Genomic DNA, 22,162 nt, shown 5'->3' with positions numbered 1-22,162 from the left:
AGAGTCACGCCTTGGCGGCACTTGCCTGCGGTGCAGTGCAGCAGCCCTCCCCGGGCAACAATACGGCCAGGCATAAAACTGAATGAAACTCTAGCTTCCCCCAACTCTCACTCGGAGGTCTGGAGGCCAGCCCCCCAGAAGTCCAGATTCCTGGGCGATCTCTCGAGGGGTGTGGACACAGCATGAACTGCGGCCATGCAGTGCTGACTCTGGGGCGTGAGACAGAGGAGAAAAGGGTCAGCTGGGTGCCCACACCAGAGCAGCAGTTCCTGGAGGCAAATCAACAGCCGTTTTTTCTTTAACACCAAAATGGCTCACTTCTGGATATTCTGAAGCCACGCACCCTGTCTCCCTGGGCAAACAGAGGAGGCCACCAGTGAGCAAAGGATTTGCCTGACGCTGCTCACAAACCCCGGAAGCTTCCAGGGCAGGGCCGACTCAGAGAGGTAATCAGACACAAACCTCCAGCAGCAAAGACATTTGAACTCAGAACAGCCCGTCTTCTGTAGGCGATTTTAGCAGAAACAGAGACAGAACCCCGCAAAGTTGTCTGTTCTGTTCTGCTAGCAACATCAATCAGGGACAGGGCTAAGCCTTAGTGAACACCTCCCTCCCACCACCTGCATCAAGCACTCAAAGATGTCAGGCCCCATCGCCTCCTGCTAGATAGTGGCAAACTGCAGGGGCCTGGCAGACTTCCTTGCGATTCAGGCAGGTGCAAACCCCTGGAGTATCTGTTCACTACAGGCAACTGGGTTAGCCATCTGCAGAGATACTAGTGACTGGGTCCGACGGAGGGGCAAAGTGGGGAAGGAGACATCAACCTTCCCAGACTGATCTATTTGCTAGGTGGCTCCTCCTGACTCCACACAGCACTGGAGTAAGCCATATCAGACCAGTCACCAGACCCCTGTGATCCAGTTCCCAGAGACCTCTTGAACTCTCCCACCCAAGACAGGTGTCGATTGAGACAATCGATTTGGACCTTTTGAACTGAACTAATAGACTGAGGACTTTTCAGGCGGTGCCCTGGGTATGCAGTTGTAGGAAGGTTTGATTTTCCTTTTCCAACTGGTGCCAGAGGTGGGTGGGTGGGGTAACTTAATTGCTGGTTTTTCCACACACCTGAGACTTCAAACCAGAGTAAACATTACAATAGGATCGAACAGAAACCAGCTGAAAACAAGACAGAAAAACTTCGCCCCACCACACAAGACAGGGCCCCAGTTTTTCAGGCCACAACACTGTATGGGCCTTCGATAAAGCCCCAGGGGAAAAATCAAAGGGAGTAAAATAACCAGGGGGCGGAATCAGCGGACAAACTCTGGTAACATGAATAACCAGAATAGATCAACCCCCCCAAGAAAATATACGGCAGATGTGATTGAAGATCCCATTCATAAACAACTGGCTGAGATGTCAGAAATTGATTTCAGAATTTGGATTGCAGACAAGATTAATAAAATGGAATAAGGAATTCGAGGAGAAATTCAAAAGTTGTCTCAAGAATTTAACCAATTTAAAGACAAAACCACCAAAGACTTAGACACACTGAAGCAAGAATTTACAGCCCTCAAAGATACGAGAAATACAGTAGAATCCCTCAGCAACAGAATGGAGCAAGCAGAAGAAAGGATTTCTGACATTGAAGATAAAGTCTTCGAACGCTCCCAATCTCTCAAAGAGGAAGAGAAATGGAGAGCAAAAACGGAACACTCACTCAGAGAACTCTCAGATAATTCGAAGAAAAGCAATATATGCATAATTGGGATTTCGGAGAATGATGAAGTGGCCTCGAAGGGCACCGAGGACCTTCTGTATGAAATTATGAAAGAAAATTTTCCAGACATGCCTAGAGAATCTGAAATTCAGATAGCAGACAGCTTCAGAACCCCAGCACGATCCAACCCCAATAAGTCATCCCCCAGGCGTATCATAATTAGCTTCACTAAAATTAACATGAAAGAGAAGATTCTCAAAGCAGCCCGGTGAAAGAAAACTATTATGTACAAAGGAAAGAATATTAGAATAACTGCAGATCTCTCTGCTGAAACTTTTCAAACCAGAAGAGGGTGGTCACCGACTTTTAATCCCCTAAAAGCAAAATAACTTTCAACCCAGGATCTTGTATCCAGCTAAACTGAGTTTCATTTATGATGGAGAAATTAATACTTAAATGACATTCATATGTTGAAAAAATTTGCCATAAGTAAACCAGCTCTTCAGGATATTCTCAGACCTATCCTCCACAATGACCAACCCAATCCTATACCACAAAAGTAAACTCACTCAGAAACTTCGGATCAAACTCCAACTTCCACACTGGTGAAAGGATTAAAAATGTCCACTGGACCTTTGAAAAACTCGATACCCAAAATTCCACCAGACTTATAAATACTCTCTATTAATGTGAATGGCTTAAACTGTCCTCTACAGAGGCATAGGTTAGCTGAATGGATACAAAAACTCAAGCCACACATTTCTTGCATACAAGAGTCACATCTTAACTTAAAAGACAAATAAAGACTCAAGGTGAAAGGATGGTCATTCATATTTCAGGCAAATGGTAATCAGAAAAAAGCAGGTGTTGCGATTTTATTTGCAGATACAATAGGCTTTAAAACATCAAAAGTAAGGACAAGAATAGTCACTTCATATTTGTTAAGGGTAATACTCAATATGACGAGATCTCAATTATTAATATCTATGCACCCAACCAGAATGCACCCCAATTTATAAGAGAAACTCTAACAGACATGAGTAACTTGATTTCCTCCAGCTCCATAATTGTCGGAGATTTCAACACTCCTTTGGCAGTGTAGGATCAATCCTCCAGCAAGAAGCTGAGCAAAGAAATCTTAGATTTAAACCTAACCATCCAATATTTAGATTTAGCAGACATCTACAGAACATTTCATCCCAACAAAACTGAATACACATACTTCTCAGCAGCCCATAGAACTTACTCCAAAATTGACCACATTTTAAGTCACAAGTCTAACCTCAGTAATTTTAAAGGAATAGAAATTATTCCTTGCATCTTCTCAGACCATCATGGAATAAAACTTGAATTGAGTAACAACAGGAATCTGCATACTCATACAAAAACATGGAAGTTAAATAACCTTATGCTGAATGATACCTGGTTCAGAGATGAGATTAAGAAAGAAATCGCCAAATTTTTGGAACAAAACGACAATGAAGACACAAACTATCAGAACCTCTGGCACACCGCAAAGGCAGTTCTAAGAAGGAAATTTATAGCACTGCAAGCCTTCCTCAAGAAAATGGAAAGAGAGGAAGTTAACAACTTAATGGGATATCTCAAGCAACTGGAAAAGGAAGAACATTCCAACCCCAAACCCAGTAGAAGAAAAGAAATAACAAAAATTAGAGCAGAATTAAATGAAATTGAAAACAATAGAATAGTACAACAGATCAATAAATCAAAAAGATGGTTTCTTGAAAAGGTCAATAAAATAGATAAACATCTGGTCAACCTAATCAGAAAAAAAAGAGTAAAATCTCTAATATCATCAATCAGAAACAACAAAGACAAAATAACAACAGACTAGTCAGAAATCCAAAAAATCCTTAATGAATATTACAAGAAACTTTATTCTCAGAAAAATGAAAATCTGAAGGAAATTGACCGATACTTGGAAGCACGCCACCTTCCAAGACTTATCCAGAATCAAGTGGAAATGTTGAACAGACCCATATCAAGTTCAGAAATAGCATCAACTATACAAAACCTCCCTAAAAAGAAAAGCCCGGGACCAGATGGTTTCACGTCAGAATTCTACCAAACCTTTAAAGAGGAATTAGTACCTTTATTACTCAACCTGTTCCAAAAGGTAGAAAAAGAAGGAAGACTACCCAACACGTTCTATGAAGCAAATATCACCCTGATCCCCAAACCAGGAAAAGACCCAACAAGAAAAGAAAATTATAGACCAATATCACTAATGAATATAGATGCAAAAATATTCAACAAGATTCTAACAAACAGAATCCAGCAACACATCAAACAAATTATACATCATGACCAAGTTGGTTTTATCCCAGGGTCTCAAGGCTGGTTCAATATACATAAATCTATAAATGTAATTCAGCACATAAACAAATTAAAAAACAAAGACCATATGATTTTCTCAATGGATGCAGAAAAAGATTTTGATAATATCCAGCATCCCTTCATGATCAGAACACTCAAGAAAATCAGTATAGAAGGGACTTTTCTTAAACTGATAGAGGCCATCTACAGCAAACCCACAGCCAATATCATATTGAATGGAGTTAAATTGGAATCATTTCCACTCAGATCAGGAACCAGACAAGTCTGCCCATTGTCTCCACTGCTTTTCAACATTGTAATGGAAGTTTTAGCCACCGCAAATAGGGAAGAAAAGGCGATCAAGTGTATCCATATAGGGTTAGAAGAGATCAAACTTTCGCTCTTCGCAGATGATATGATTGTGTATCTGGAAAACACTAGGGACTCAACTACAAAACTCTTAGAAGTGATCAAGGAATACAGCGGCATCTAAGGTTACAAAATCAACATCCATAAATCGGTAGCCTTTATATAGACCAACAACAGTCAAGTTAAAAAAGCAGTTAAGGACTCTATCCCATTCACAGTGGTGCCAAAGAAGATGAAATATTTGGGAATTTACCTAACAAAAGACGTGAAAGATCTCTATAAAGAGAACTATGAAACTCTAAAAAAGAAATAGCTGAAAATGTTAACGAATGGAAAAACATACCATGCTCATGGCTGGGAAGATCAACATTATCAAAATGTCCATACAACCCAAAGCAATATATAATTTCAACACACTCCCTATTAAAGCTCCACTGTCATATGTTAAAGATCTTGAAAAAACAATACTTCGTTTTATATGGAATCAGAAAAAACCTCGAATAGCCAAGACATTACTCAGAAATAAAAACAAAACAGGAGGAATCACACTACCAGACCTCAGATTTTACTACAAATCGATAGTGATCAAAACAGCATGGTATTGGCACAAAAACAGAAAAGTAGATATCTGGAACAGAATAGAGAACCAAAAGATGAATCCAGCTACTTACCGCTATTTAATCGTTGACAAGCCAATTAAAAACATTCAGTGGGGAAAAGATTCCCTATTTAACAAATGGTGCTGGGTGAACTGGCTGGCAACCTGCAGAAGACTGAAACTGGACCCACACCTTTCACCATTAACTAAGATAGACTCTCATTGGATTAAAGATTTAAACTTAAGACATGAAACTATCAAAATACTAGAGGAGAGTGCAGCGAAAACCCTTGAAGAAATTGGTCTGGGTGAGTATTTTATGAGAAGGACCCCCCGGGCAATTAAAGCAGCTTCAAAAATACACTACTGGGACTTGAAAAAACTAAAAAGCGTCTGCACAGCCAAGAACACAGTAAGTAAAGCAAACAAACAGCTCTCAGAATGGGAGAAGATATTTGCAGGGTATATCTCTGACAAAGGTTTAATAACCAGAATCCACAGAGAACTCAAACGCATCAGCAAGAAAAAAACAAGGGATCCCATCGCAGGCTGGGCAAGGGATTTGAAGAGAAACTTCTCTGAAGAAGACAGGCTCACGGCCTTCAGACATATGAAAAAATGCTCATCATCTTTAATCATCAGAGAAATGCAAATCAAAACTACTCTGAGATATCATCTAACTCCAGTGAGACTAGACTATATCACAAAATCTCAAGACCAGAGATGTTGGCATGGATGTGGAGAAAAGGGAACACTTCTGCACTGCTGGTGGGAATGAAATTAATACATTCCTTTTGGAAAGAGATATGGAGAACACTCAGAGATCTAAAAATAGATCTGCCATTCAATCCTGTAATTCCTCTACTGGGCATATACCCAGAAGACCAAAAATCACAACATAACAAATATATTTGTACCAGAATGTTTATTGCAGCCCAATTCATAATTGCTAAGTCATGAAAGAAGCCCAAGTGCCATTGATCCACGAATGGATTAATAAATTGTGGTATATGTACACCATGGAATATTATGCAGCCTTAAAGAAAGATGGAGACTTCACCTCTTTCATGTTTACATGGAAGGAGCTGGAACATATTCTTCTTAGTAAAGTATCTCAAGAATGGAAGAAAAAGTACCCAATGTACTCAGCCCTACTATGAAACTAATTTTGGGCTCTCACATGAAAGCTATAACCCAGTTACAACCTAAGAATAGGGGGAAATGGGAAAGGGAGGGGAGGGAGGGGGTGGTGGGTAGAGGGAGGGGGATCGGTGGGATCATACCTGTGGTGCATCTAACAGGGGTATTTGCGAAACTTGGTAAATGTAGAATGTAAATGTTTTGGCACAGTAATTGAGATAATGCCAGGAAGGCTATGTTAACCATTGTGGTGAAAATGTGTCAAATGGTCTATGAAGTGAGTGTATGATGCCCCATGATCATATCAATGTATACAGGTATGATTTAATATAAAAAAGCAAAAAGTACTGTGTATGAACAAATCATAACCAGTCCTAAGAAATAACTTAACATCAACTTGTATGGGAAGAAATTAAAAATGAGAAGAAACACCACTTGTGAAAGATGTTTGACTAGGAAAAGTAATTCTGAATGGATTCAGCTCAATTCTTTCAATAAACGTCTAGTTTAATATCCAACACCAGTGGCCAGAAAATGTGCTAGAGACAGGAAATACAGAAATGTGTAAGACTTTTCTCTCTTTCTCAGTGTCCATCATACAATTATTAGAGCCTTTAAAAGTATGAGTCTTTGATCAAAACTGTCTTGAAATACAATTTTTCACATTTAAATCAGTATGTAAATAGTCTGAACAGACTGCATTAAGCAAGATGGATCAAAAGTGTTGTTTTTCCTGTCCATCAAATCTAGTCTTACATAAAAAGAAACTGGACTTTTTTGATGGCTCTTATCTTTAGAAACTTCAGCAAGTTTTATTCTTTGATTCTCTGATCTTTCCCAGGTATTTGCAATTTGATTTTCTAATGAATGAAGCAGTTTGTGAAAAGAGAGTTTTTAAAGGAATGAGCTGTTAGAACAAAAGATGCGTAGTTTGTGGAAGCATCTTTCCCTGTGCTTAAATTTGAACTAAAATTTATATTTTCTTTTTGTAGAGACAGAGTCTCACTGTACTGCCCTCGGGTAGAGTGCCATGGCGTCACACGGCTCACAGCAACCTCTACTCTTTGGGCTTACGTGATTCTCCTGCCTCAGCCTCCGCAGCAGCTGGGACTACAGGCCCCCGCCACAACGCCCAGCTATTTTTTTTTTGTTGCAGTTTGGCCGGGGCTGGGTTTGAACCCACCACCCTCGGCATATGGGGCCGGCGCCCTACTCACTGAGCCACAGGCGCCACCCTAAAATTTATATTTTCGTTTGCTTAATAGGAAACCAATCTTTGAGATTCTGCATTTACATTAACTAATAAAAGATAATCTTAGGCCTACAGTCACCTGGATTTACTCACTGTTTTGTGTAGCCAAGCAGCATATTCATTTGCATCTGTCATATACATTTCTACCCTAGACTGTTATTGGCGACAGGCATTTGAGGCAGGCATTTTCTGGTGGTACCATTAGATCAGACTTCAGAAGGGTTAGACTTTGGATGAGTCCTTGGAAGCCAAGTACAACAGTTGAATGTTTGGCAGTTTACCAACTGGTTGCTGAAATTGAATTGCTCCCTTCTATATATTTCCTTCAGCACTTTGAAATTAGTCCCCATTCATTCACAGAAGGCACTGTGACCCACTAGATAAAAAATCATGCAGAGTTACTTCTCTCATTAACTTCATTGGTATTGTTCCTCATTATTGCAATTCACAACCCTTAAAACTTTTAGCTGGAAATTTCTTTTCAAATTTTCCTAAGAAGATTCTTGCAATCTAAGTAAACTTAAGGAAAACAAAAATAATCAGGACTTTAATTATAAATTCAATATAATTTCTCAGGAATAACACATAATTTTTGGAAATAATACCATGGAAAATGACATACTTATAGTAGATTGTGAAAAGCTTCAGTTTTACTCTTGCCATTTGTATTCATGATCGTTTGAGTTAAAAATATCAATACGGGGACAAAATGGGACATCTGTTAGAGTGAAACATTTGCTCCATTAGTCAATTTAAATTAGAAAAAGAACACTTTGGAGCTCTGGCTTATTTGTTTTACCTTGATTCTCGAGTCCTAGCAACAACATCTCATTTTCATGAAACATATCAGCTATTTTTCCAGGAAGAAGCTAGTTTAGTTTTCTAATAGTGTTCTCTCAAGATTTATCTGTGAAGATAAATAACTTTAGAGTAGAAAATTGTAAAAGTTCTTGAACATTTTCTTTCTTTAAGCTCTAAAATCTACAATTCCTAAGATTTAGTTACCTGATTTATTTACCAACATTTTCTGGGTAGTCTTATCTGGTAGTATGACATTAAATTCCATCCCCATGCTATATATCTAATATAATCATCTATATGCCATCTATCTAATAGACATTTCTAGACTAACATACAAAACATACCTCAATTTTATTTTCAAAACCAGCTTTTCTTGCTCTTGCCCAGCTCATTAAATGACAGACAATTGCTTAGGCCAAAAATGGAGAGTTTTCCTTGCTTTCTCTTTTATACTCACACCCATATCTATTCATTAGCAAATGCTGTCAGTCTACACTCACAAACTCTGCCCCGGCTGCTGTAAACAAAACCACTGTCATCTCTTAGTCGCTGCAGTATTATTCAAACTAGTATTTCTTCCCACTTTGCCCCTCTACAGTCTGTTCACATAAAAGCAATTTGTTAAAAACATAAATTATAGGATATCAACCCCCTCCTTCACACTATCAACTAGCTTCCCTTTCAATTTAATCAAAATCCACAGCCTTGCCATAGTTTATGAGTTCCTGACTACCTCTTTGGCCTCCTCTCCTATCCATTTCCCCCTGTCCACAAGGCTTCAGTCACACTGGCTTTTTCGGATGACTGCCCAAAGCTGTAAGCATGTTCCTGCCTATGGTCTTTGTACTTGCTGTTCTCTCTGCCAGGAATGCTCTTTTCAAGGCTTTTCCCTTCCTTTATTCAGGGCTTTCTTTTTCCTCATAACATGTATTGCCACTAGGTATTGTATTCCAAATTCATTTTATTTGTGTACACTAGAATTTAAGCCCTAGGAAAGCAGAAAAGTTTGGTTTGCTCACTGAAATACTCAGTAAATGTTAGGTAAGTGAGGGGTGGGTGGGAAGAAGAAAAGAATTTTGTCACTCTGAAACACAGAACTAGGGAGAATAGGTATGAGTGGGCAACAGACCTTGGCTTAGGAAAAGAAGAAAAGCTTGAGAACAATTGAAAACTATCTAATTCTACAGCATAGGCCCTTGTAATATAGGGAACTCTCTGTTACCAGAAAGGTTTTGACCTAGAGGGGAGCAAATTGGGTCATCTCTGAAGAGCCTGTGTTGAAGATTGGGAAGCAGAGGGTAAAAAGCTTGCATTTGATTAAAATGTGAGTATGAAATAATGATTTACAGATAAAATAAATTAAGTTTAATCTGCAAAAACAAAACTCCCCAGAAAAAGGCACCAGGTGGCTTCCCTCCTCATCAAGACTAAATTCCAGGATGCCAGACAGGCCTGTCATTGTATCTTTAACAAGTCTTTCAGATCGATGGAGAGCACTAGCCCTCTAATTCTCTTGCTGCTCTCTGACTACTGGTTGTCTCTTATCAGATGGATGTAGCCTACTGGATGCAAATTTACTCTGCTCCTACATTTTAGTCTACAGATGAGGACACTTCCCAGAGCAACATTGCTCTTCCATCCTAAATCATATTGAGAAAAGAATGACCCCTGTCTATGTTTTTATTCTGCAAAGAATTGAGTGAAAGGTTAGCATGTGAAATAGGAACTGACTATTCAAGAAAAAATATCAAAATTATTTAAAATTTTGTATAGTCATATCTCAGAGGAATTCACATTCATTATAGACCACTACAATAAAGTGAATATCACAATAAATCAAATCACATTACATTTTTGTTGCCCAGTGCATATAAAGCTATGTGTATGCTACACTATAGTCTATAAAACATTGCAATAGCATTATACCTTAAAAAACAATACCTTTGCTGGATACAGTGGCTCACACCTGCAATCCTAGCACTCTGGGAAGCCAAGGTGGGTGGATTGCCTGAGCTCAGGAGTTCAAGACCAGCCTGAGCAAGAGTGAAACCCCCATCACTAAAAATAGCCTGGTGTTGTGGTAGGCACCCATAGTCCCAGCTACTTGGGAGACTAAGGTAAGAGGATCGTTTGAGCCCAAGAATTCAGGTTACTGTGGGCTGCGATGGCACAGCACGCTACTAAGGGCAACAAAGTAAAACTGTCTAAAAAAAAAAAAAATCTTGAAGATCATGGCTGAGTAAGCCTCCTTGCAACTGGGCACTGTGGGTCTGGGGGGAAAAGACTTCAGGCATCTCTGGCTGGTAGGATCTGCTCATAAACATCCCTTTGAGGACACAGGGAGTCAGTGAGAGACGTCAGGACCCCATGAGGACAAAAGCAGTGAAAAACTGGACTCAACGAAACCCTAGGCCAGAGGCACATCAACTTAAAGAGCAAGAGGAAGTGAAAGAAAAATTAGGGCAAGGAAACAGATAAAAGAAATCACTCATGAGGAATAATCAGCAGAAAAATCCTGGCAACATGAAAAACTAGTCCAGAGCAACCTCCCCAAGGGACCATGAGGTAGCTACTGGAGAAATGACAAAAAGGGAATTTAGAATACAGGTAATGAAAACAATGAAGGAAATGATGGAAACAATGAAGGAAACTGCTCATAAAGTGGAAAATAACTAAAAGGAAATGCAAAAACAGAATCAAATAAGAGATGAACAATATTAAGAATATACAAACAATACACCAGAGCCAAAGGAACTGAAGCAGTCAAATGCGGAACTTAAAGATGCAATAGAAAGTATCAACAATAGATTAGACCATGCAGAAGAAAGAATCTCAGAGGTAGAGGACAAAGCTCTTGAGATAACTCAGATAGCTAAAGAGGCAGAAAAAAAGAGAAAAACCAGAATGTTCACTGACAGAATTATGGGAGTGTTCAAACATAGGAGTTATAAGTATCCCAGGAGGGGGAGAAGAATGTCCCAGGGGAACGCAAGCCATACTAGAGAATATTATAAATGAAAATTTCCCAAATATCACCAAAGATTCTGACACACTCCTTTCAGAGGGATTTCAGACCACAGGTTGCCTCAACTCTAACCAAGCTTCTCCAACACACATTGTGATGAACCTGTCCAAAGTCAAGACAAAAGATTCTTCAAGCTGCCAGGAGTAAACCAAGTTGACCTTCAGAGGCAAATCCATAAGGGTGACTGCAGATTTCTCTAATGAAAACTTTCGAAGTAAGAAGACAATGGTAATCTACCTTTAATCTACTTAAACAGAACAATTTCCATCCCAGAATTCTATGTCCTGCTAAGCTAAGCTTTAAAATTGATGAAGAAATCAAATCATTTACTGATATACAAACATTGAGGATATTCACCACAACAAGACTGGCTCTACAAGTAATACTTCAACCTGTTCTACACACTGACCATCATAGTGGATCAACAGCAAAGTAAGAACTCAGCAATTAAAGAACAAAACCTAACTTCCACACTGATGCAAAAGGTAAAATTAAGCAATGAAATTTCACAAAATAAGATGAATAGAACACTACCACACTTATCAATTATGTCAATAATTGAATTCCCCACTGAAGAGACATAGATTGGCTGACTGGATTAAAAAACACAAGCCATCCATTTGCTGTCTGCCGGAAACACACCTAGCTTCAAAAGATAAATTAAAACTCCAAGTTAAGGGTTGGAAGACAATTTTTCAGGCAAACAGAATTCAGAAGAAAAGAAAAATTGCAATTTTATTTTCAGATACATGTGGATTTAAAGTAAATAAAGTCAAAAAAGAAAAAGATGGTCACTTTATGTTGGTTAAGGGAAAAATACAACAAGAAGATGTTTCAATTCTAAATATTTATGCACCCAATTTAAATGCTTCTAGATTCTTGAAACAGACCTTACTCAGTCTGAGCAATATGATATCTGATAATACCATAATAACAGGGAACTTTAACACTCCTCTTACAGAGCTGGACAGATCCTCTAAACAGAAATTAAACAAAGATATAAGGGACTTAAATGAGACCCTAGAACAACTGTGCTTGACAGACATATATAGAACACTCCATTGCAAAGAAAAAGAATATATTTTCTTCTTATTGTCCCATGGAACATTCTCCAAAATTGATCATATCCTAGGACACAAAACAAACCTCAACGGAATCAAAAGAATTGAAATTTTACCTTATATCTTCTCAGACCACAAGTCACTAAAGGTGGAATTCAACTCCAACAAAAATGTTCAACCCCGCACAAAGGCATGGAAATTAAACAACCTTCTGTTGAACAACAGTTGGGTGCAGGAAGAAATAAAAATAGGAAATTATTAACTTCCTTGAACATAACAACAATGAAGACACAAGCTACCAAAACCTCCGGGATACTGCAAAGGCAGTTTTGAGAGACAAATTTATCACGTTAGATGCCTACATTTGAGAAACAGAAAGAGACCACATCAACAAACTTACAAGCCATCTTATGGAATTAGAAAAAGAAGAACAATCTAAGCCTAAACCCAGTAGAAAAAAAGAAATATACAAAATTAAATCAGAGATCAATGAAATTGAAAACAAAAGAATCATTTAGAAAATTAATGAAACAAGGAGTTGGGTTTTTGAAAGGATAAATAAAATAGATAAACCTTTGACCAGGCTAACTAGAAAGAGAAAAGTAAAATCTCTAGTAACCTCAATCAGAAATGATAAAGGGGAAATTGCAACTGATGCCACAATGATATAAGAGATCATTTCTGAATACTACCAGAAACTCTATGCCCAGAAGTTTGAAAATGTGAAGGAAATGGATCAATATTTGGCACGCTCTCCCTAGACTTAGCCAGGAAGACATAAAGCTCCTGAACAGACCAATTTCAAGCACTGAGATTAAAGAAACAATAAAAAAGCTTCCAACAAAAAAATGCCCTGGTCCAGATGCCTTCACACCAGAATTCTATCAAACCTTCAAGGAAGAGCTTATTCCTGTATTACAGAAATTATTCCAAAAAATTGAGGAGGAAGGAATCCTCCTTAACATGTTCTATGAAACAAACATCACCCTGATACCAAAACCAGGAAAAGACGGAAAAGACCCAACTAAAAAGGAGAATTTCAGACCAATTTCACTCATGAATATAGATGCAAAAATTCTCAACAAAATCCTACCGAATAGATTACAGCTTATCATCAAAAAAGTCGTACATCATGGTCAAGTAGGCTTAACATACTAAGCCATCATGGTCAAGGCTGGCTTAACATACTCAAGTCCATAAACATTATCCCCCATATTAACAGAAGCAAAAATAATGACCATATGATTCTCTCAATAGATGCAGAAAAAGCATTTGATAAAATCCAGCATCCTTTTCTAATTAGAACACTGAAGAGTACAGACATAGCTGGCACATTTGTGAAGCTGACTGAAGCTATCTACGACAAACCTACAGCTAATATTTTACTGAATGGAGTAAAACTGAAAGTTTTTCCTCTTAGAACTGGAAGCAGACAGGGTTGTCTTCTGTCACCATTACTATTCAACATAGTGCTGGAAGTTCTAGCCAATACAATTAGGCAAGACAAGGAAATAAAGGGAATCCAAAAGGGAGCAGAGGAGGTCAAACTCTCCCTCTTTACTGATGACATGATCTTATACTTAGAGAACTCCAAAGACTCAACCACAAGACTCCTGGAAGTCATCAAGAAATACAGTAATGTCTCAGTATATAAAATCAATGTCCACAAGTCAGTAGCTTTTGTATACGCCAATAACAGTCAAGATGAGAGGCTAATTAAGGACACAACTCTCTTCACATAGCTTCAAAGAAAATGAAATACCTAGGAATATACCTAACAAAGGAGGTGAAGGACCTCTATAAAGAAAATTATGAAATCCTAAGAAAGGAAATAGCAGAGGATATTAACAATTGTAGGAACTTACCATGCTCATGGCTGGAAAGAATAAACATTCTTAAAATGTCTATACTTCCCAAAGCAATCTACCTATTCAATTCCATTCCTATTAAAATAACAACATAGTACTTTCAAGATTTGTAAAAAATGATTCTGTTTTGTATGGAACCAGAAGAAACCCCGTATAGCTAAGGCAGTTCTTAGTAGTAAAAATAAAGCTGGGGGCTTCACCATACCAGATTTTAGGCTGTACTACAAAGTCATAGTGGTCAAGACAGCATGGAACTGGCACAAAAATGAGACACAGACATTTGGAATCGAATAGAAAACCAGGAAATGAAACTAACATCTTACAACCATCTAATCTTTGATAAACCAATCAAGAACATACCTTGGGGGAAAGACTCCCTATTCAATAAATGGTGCTGGGAGAATTGGATATCCACATGTAAAAGACTGAAACTGGACACACACCTTTCTTCACTCACAAAAATTGATTCCAGATGGATAAAAGACTTAAATTTAAGGCATGAAACAATAAAAATCCTCAAAGAAAGCATAGGAAAAACACTGGAAGATATTGGCCTGGGGAAAGACTTTATGAAGAAGACTGCCATGGCAATTGCAACAACAACAAAAATAAACAAATGGGACTTAATGAAACTGAAAAGCTTCTGTACTGTTAAGGAGACAACACCAAACAAATTGACAATCTACACAATGGGAAAGGATATTTGCATATTTTGAATCAGACAAAAGCCTGATAACTAGGATCTATAGAGAAATTAAATTAATCCACATGAAAAAAGTCAACAATCTCAGATATCAATGGGCAAGAGACATGAATTGAAACTTCTCTAAAGAAGACAGATGAATGGCTAACATATGAAAAAATGCTCATCATCCCTAATTATTAGAGAAATGCAAATCAAAACCACCTTGAGATACCATCTAACCTCAGAGAGTATGGCCCATATCACAAAATCTCAAAACTGCAAATCTTTGCGTGGATGTGGAGAGAAGGGAACACTTTTACACTGCTGGTGGGACTGCAAAGTAATGCAACCTTTTTGGAAGGAAGTATGGAGAACCCTCAAAGAACTCAGGCTAGACCTCCCATTTGATCCTGCAATCGCATTACTGGGCATCTACCTAGAAGGAAAAAAAATCATTTTATCATAAGGACACTTGCACTAGACTGTTTACTGCAACTCAATTTACAATCACCAAAATGTGGAAACAGCCTAAATGTCCGCCAACCCAGGAATGGATTAACAAGCTGTGGTATATGTACACCATGGAAAACTACATTTTTTTCAGCCATTAAAAAAAATGGAGACTTTACATCCTTTGTATTAACCTGGACGGAAGTGGAACACATTATTCTTACCCTGTTTACCCGAAAATAAGACAGTATCTTATATTAAGTATTGCTTCCAAAGATGCGCTAGTTCTTATTTTCAGGGGACGTCTTATCTTTCCTGAAAGTAGGTCTTATTTTCAGAGGATGTCTTATTTTCAGAGAAATGGGGTAGTAAAGCATCACAAGAATGGAGAAGCATGAATCCTATGAACTCAATTTTGATATGAGAACAATTAATGACAATTAAGGACATGGTGGGGTGGGGGAAGGGGGTACCACAGAGAAAAAGAAGAAGGAAGGGGTGGGGAAAGGAAGAGCAGAGAGAGGGAAGGAGGGAGGAGGGTGGAGCCTTGGTGTGTGTGTGGCACACCTTTTGGGGGCAAGACACAATTGTAAGAGGTACTTTACCTAACAAATGCTATCAGTATAACCTGGTTTCTTGTACCCTCAATGAATCCTCAACAATAAAAAAAAAAAAATTAATTTTAAAAAAAGTGTAAGAGAGAAGATTTGAAACAGAGAAAGCCAGGTGAAGACAGGCAAAATTGTAAAAGCCAACGAATCTCAAGGATTGTTAGCAACCAGCAGAGCTAGAAGGCAGGCATAGATTCTCCTTCTCCAGCAGCCTCAAGAGAAGACCAGCCCTGCTTGATTTCAGACTTCTGTCCTCCAGAAGTCTGGAGAACTGTGATAAAATAAATTTCTATTGTTATAATAAAAAATCTTAATTAAAAAATACTTTGCTGGGCAGTGCCTGTGGTCAAAGGAGTAGGATACCAGCCCCATATGCTGAAGGTGGAGGGTTCAAACTCAGCCCAGCCAAAAACTGCAAAAAAAAAAGCTAAAGAAATGCCAGCAATTATCTGAGCCTTCAGCAAGTCATAATCATTTTGCAAAGGCTCTTGTGTTCATTGCTGCTGACTGATTGCTGTGTTGGTTGCTGAAGATTAGGGTGGCTGTGACAATTAATTAAAATAAAACAATGATGAGGTTTTCTGCATCACTTGGCTCTTCCTTTCATAAAAAATTTCTCTATAGCATCTGATGCTCTTTGATAGCATTTTACCCACAATGGAATTTCTTTCAAAATCAGAGTCAATCCTCTCCAACCCTGCCATTGCTTTATCAACTAAGCTTATACAATGTTCTAAATCCTTTGTTGTCTATTCTTTTCTTTTTTTTTTTTTATTAAATCATAGCTGTGTACATTGATATGATCGTGGGGCATCATACACTAGTTTCAGAGACCGTTTGACACATTTTTATCACAATGGTTAACATAGCCTTCCTGGCATTCTTAATTATTGTGCTAAGACATTTACATTCCACATTTACTAAGTTTCGCATATAAACTTGTAAGATGCACCGCAGGTGTAATCCCACCAACCCCTCTCCCTCTACCCACCTGCTCCCTCCCTCCCCTCCCTTTCCCCCTACCCCTATTCTTAGGTTGTAACTGGGTTATAGCTTTCATGTGAAAGCCCTAAATTAGTTTCATACTAAGGGCTGAGTACATTGGGTACTTTTTCTTCCATTCTTGAGATACTTTACTAAGAAGAAAATGTTCCAGCTCCACCCATGTAAACATGAAAGAGGTAAAGTCTCCATCTTTCTTTAAGGTTGCATAACATTCCATGGTGTACATATATGACAATTTGTTTTTTGATGGGCACATTTTTATTTATTTATTTATTTTTTTGTCAATCACTGTATATTGGTGTACTTTTATTTCAAGACATTTTAGGGTGCATATACTTTTTTTTTATTCAATCATAGCTGTGTACATTAATATGATCGTGGGGCACCATACACTTGGTTCATAGACCGTTTGATACATTTTTATCACACTAGTTAACATAGTCTTCCTGGCATTTTCCTAGTTATTTTGCTAAGATATTTACATTCCACATTTACTAAGTTTCACATATACCCTTGTAAGATGCATCGCAGGTGTAATCCCACCAATCCCCCTCCCTTTAACCACCTCCCCCCCACCCTTTCCCCCTTCACCCTATTCTTAGGTTGTAACTAGGTTATAGCTTTCATGTGAAGGTCCTAAATTAGTTTCATAGTAGGCGTGAGTACATTGGGTGCTTTTTCTTCCATTCTTGAGATACTTTACTAAGAAGAATATGTTCCAGCTCCATCCATGTAAACATGAAAGAGGTAAAGTCTCCATCTTTCTTTAAGGCTGCATAGTATTCCATGGTGTACATATACCACAATTTATTAATCCATTCGTGGATCGATGGGCACTTGGGCTTTTTCCATGACTTAGCTATTATGAATTGGGCTGCAATAAACATTCTGGTACAAATATCTTTGTTATGTTGTGATTTTTGGTCTTCTGGGTATATGCCCAGCAGAGGAATTATAGGATTGAATGGCAGATCTATTTTTAGATCTCTGAGTGTTCTCCAAACATCTTTCCAAAAGGAATGTATTAATTTGCATTCCCACCAGCAGTGCAGAAGTGTTCCCTTTTCTCCACATCCACGCCAACATCTCTGGTCTTGAGGTTTTGTGATATAGGCTAGTCTCACTGGAGTTATATGATATCTCAAAGTAGTTTTGATTTGCATTTCTCTGATAATTAAAGATGGTGAGCATTAAAAAAAAAAAAGATGGTGAGCATTTTTGTATATGTCTGAAGGCCACGTGCCTGTCTTCTTCAGAGAAGTTTCTCTTAAAATCCCTTGCCCAGCCTGCATGGGATCCCTTGTTCTTTTCTTGCTAATGTGTTTGAGTTCTCTGTGGATTCTTGTTATTAAACCTTTGTCGGAGACATAACCTGCAAATATCTTTTCCCATTCTGAAGGCTGTTTGCTTGCTTTACTTACTGTGTTCTTGGTTGTGCAGAAGCTTTTTAGTTTGATCAAGTCCCAGTAGTGTATTTTTGAAGCTGCTTCAAAAGCCCAGGGAGTCCTCCTCATAAAATACTCGCCCAGATGGATTTCTTCAAGCGTTTTCCCTGCACGCTCCTCTAGTATTTTTATAGTTTCATATCTTAAATTTAAATCTTTAATCCAGTGAGTCTATCTTAGTTAATGGTGGAAGGTGTGGGCCCAGTTTCAGTCTTCTGCAGGTTGCCAGCCAGTTCATCCAGCACCATTTGTTAAATAGGGAAATTTTCCCCACTGGATGTTTTTAATAGGCTTGTCAAAGATTAAATAATGGTAAATAGCTGGATTCATCTCTTGGTTCTCTATTCTGTTCCAGACATCTACTTCTCTGTTTTTGTGCCAATACCATGCTGTTTTGATCACTATTGATTTGTAGTAAAGTCTAAGGTCTGGTAGCGTGATTCCTCCTGCTTTCTTTTTATTTCTGAGTAATGTCTTGGCTATTTGAGGTTTTTTCTGATTCCATATAAAATTAAATATTATTTTAAAGTATGACAGTGGAGCATTAATAGGGATCGCATTGAAATTATATATTGCTGTGCTAAGTATGGACATATTAAAAATGTTGATTCTTCCCAGCCATAAGCATGGTATCTTTTTCCATTTGTTAACATTTTCAGCTATTTCTTTCCCCATAGTTTCATAGTTCTCTTTATAGAGATCTTTCACATCCTTTGTTAGATAAATTCCCAAATATTTCATCTTCTTTGGCACTACTGTGAATGGGATGGAGTCCTTAACTGTTTTTTCAACTTGACTATTGTTGTTATATATAAAGGCTACTGATTTATAAATGTTGATTTTTGTAACCTGAGACGCTGCTGTATTCCTTGATCACTTCTAAGAGTTTTGTAGTAGAGTCCCTAGTGTTTTCCAGGTAAAGTCTCCATCTACAATCATATCATCTGCGAAGAGCGAAAGTTAGATCTCCTCTGAGCCTATATAGATACCCTTGATCGCCTTTTCTTCCCTAATTGCGGTGGCTAATACTTCCATTACAATGTTAAAAAGCAATGGAGACAATGGGCAGCCTTGTCTTGTTTCTGATCTGAGTGGAAATGATTCCAATTAACTCCATTCAATATGATATTGGCAGTGGGTTTGCTGTAGATGGCCTCTATCAGTTTAAGAAATGTCCTTTCTATACTAATTTTCTTCAGTGTTCTGATCATGAAGGGATATTGGATATTATCAAAGGTTTTTCTGCATCGATAGAGAGAATCATATGTTCTTTGTTTTTCAATTTATGTGCTGAATTACATTTATATATTTACGTATATTGAAACAGCCTTGAATCCCTGGGATAAAACCGATTTGGTCATGATGTATAATCTGTTTGATGTGTTGCTGGATTCTGTTTGTTAGGATCTTGTTGAATATTTTTGCATTCCTATTCATTAGTGGTATCAGTCTATAATTTTCTTTTCTTGTTGGGTCTTTCCTGGTTTGGGGATCAGGGTGATGTTTGCTTCATAGAACATGTTAGGTAGTCTTCCTTCGTTTTCTACCTTTTGGAACAGGTTGAGTAATAAAGGTACTAATTCCTCTTTATAGTTTTGGTAGAATTCTGACGTGAAACCATCTGGTCCCGGGCTTTTCTTTTTAGGGTGGTTTTGTATGGTTGATGCTATTTCTGAGCTTGATATGGGCCTCTTCAGCATTTCCACTTGATTCTGGCTAAGTCTTGGAAAGTGATGTGCTTCCAAGTATTGGTCAATTTCCTTCAGATTTTCATATTTCTGAGAATAAAGTTTCTTGTAATATTCATTCAGGATTTTTTGGATTTCTGAAGAGTCTGTTATTTCTTCTTTGTCATTTCTGATGGATGAGATTAGAGATTTTACTCTTTTTTTTCTGAGTAGATTGGCCAAAGGTTTATCTATTTTATTGAACCAACTTTTTGATTTATTGATCTGTTGTATAATTCTTTTGTTTTCCATTTCATTTAATTCTGCTCTAATTTTGGTTATTTCTTTTCTTCTACTGGGTTTAGGGTTGGAATGTTCTTCCTTTTCCAGTTGCTTGAGATGTCCTTTTAAGTTGTTAACTTCCTCTCTTTCCATTCTCTTGAGGAAGGCTTGCAATGCTATAAATTTCCCTCTTAGGACTGCCTTTGCGGTGTCCCAGAGGTTCTGATAGTTCGCGTCTTCATTGTTGTTTTGTTCCAAAAATTTGGCAATTTTCTTCTTAATCTCATCTCTGACCCAGCTATCATTCAGCATAACGTTATTTAACTTCCATGTTTTTGTATGAGTACGCAGATTCCTGTTGTTACTCAGCTCAAATTCTATTCCATGGTGGTCCGAGAAGATGCAAGGAATAATTTCTATTCCTTTAAAATTACTGAGGTTAGACTTGTGACCTAAGATGTGATCGATTTTGGAGTAGGTTCCGTGGGCTGATGAGAAGTATGTATATTCAGTTTTGTTGGGATGAAATGTTCTGTAGATGTCTGCTAAATCCAGATATTGGATGATTCGATTTAAATCTATAATTTCTTGGCTAGCTTCTTATTGGAGGATCGATCTAACACTGTCAAAGGAGTGTTGAAATCTCCAACTATTGTGGACCTGGAGGAAATCAAGTTGCTCATGTCAATTAGAGTTTGTCTTATAAACTGAGGTGCATTAAACCATATGCATTAATATCTATGCATCTGGTTGGGTGCATAGATATTAATAATTGAAATCTCATCATATTGAGTATTACCCTTAACAAATATGAAGTGACTATTCTTGTCCTTCCTTACTTTTTGTATCTGCAAATAAAATTGCGATGCCTGCTTTTTTCTGGTTACCATTTGCCTTAAATATGGATGACCATCCTTTCACCCTGAGTCTGTATTTGTCTTTTAAGTTAAGATTTGACTCTTGTATGCAACAATTATCTGGCCCAAGTTTTTGTATCCATTCTGCCAACCTATGCCTCTTTAGAGGACAGTTTAAGCCGTTCACATTAATGGAGAATATTGATAAGTCTGGTGAAATTTTGGGTATCGAGTTTTTTTTTTTTTTTTTGTAGAGACAGAGTCTCACTGTACCGCCCTTGGTAGAGCGCCGTGGCGTCACACGGCTCACAGCAACCTCTAACTCTTGGGCTTACGTGATTCTCTTGCCTCAGCCTCCCGAGTAGCTGGGACTACAGGCGCCCGCCACAACGCCCGGCTATTTTTTGTTGCAGTTTGGCCGGGGCTGGGTTTGAACCCGCCACCCTCGGCATATGGGGCCGACGCCCTACTCACTGAGCCACAGGCGCTGCCCGGGTATCGAGTTTTTCAAAGTTCCAGTGGACATGTTTTATCCTTTCTCCAGTGTGGAAGTTGGAGTTTGATCCAAAGTTTCTGAGTGAGTTTACTTTTGTGGTATAGGATTGGGTTGGTCATTATGGAGGATAGGTCTGAGAATATCCTGAAGAGCTGGTTTGGTTATGGCAAATTTCTTCAACATATGAATCTCGTTAAAGTATTTAATTTCTCCATCACAAATGAAACTCAGTTTAGCTGGATACAAGATCCTGGGTTGAAAGTTATTTTGCTTTAGGAGATTAAAAGTTGATGACCACCATCTTCTAGCTTGAAAAGTTTCAGCAGAGAGATCTGCAGTCATTCTAATATTCTTCCCTTTGAAGGTAATGGCTTTCTTTCGCCTGGCAGCCTTGAGAATCTTCTCCTTCATCTTAACTTTAGTGAAGTTAATTATGATATGCCTGAGGGATGTCTTATTGGGGTTGAGTCGTTCTGGGGTTCTGAAGCTGTCT

The 22,162-nt window shown here is 38.2% G+C and overlaps 1 protein-coding gene across 20 annotated transcripts in view; it reads left to right on the top strand.

Annotated features, from left to right (window-relative positions):
* DLG2 (discs large MAGUK scaffold protein 2) overlaps positions 1 to 22,162 on the top strand; it is a 2,435,891-nt gene that overhangs the window by 1,687,403 nt on the left and 726,326 nt on the right. The window lies entirely within an intron of this gene.

Source organism: Nycticebus coucang, chromosome 14 (genome assembly GCF_027406575.1).
Source record: "Nycticebus coucang isolate mNycCou1 chromosome 14, mNycCou1.pri, whole genome shotgun sequence".
Lineage (NCBI taxonomy): Eukaryota > Metazoa > Chordata > Mammalia > Primates > Lorisidae > Nycticebus > Nycticebus coucang.
The sequence above is the reverse complement of the archived record's forward strand: the minus strand, read 5'-3'. Positions and strand labels throughout refer to the sequence as shown.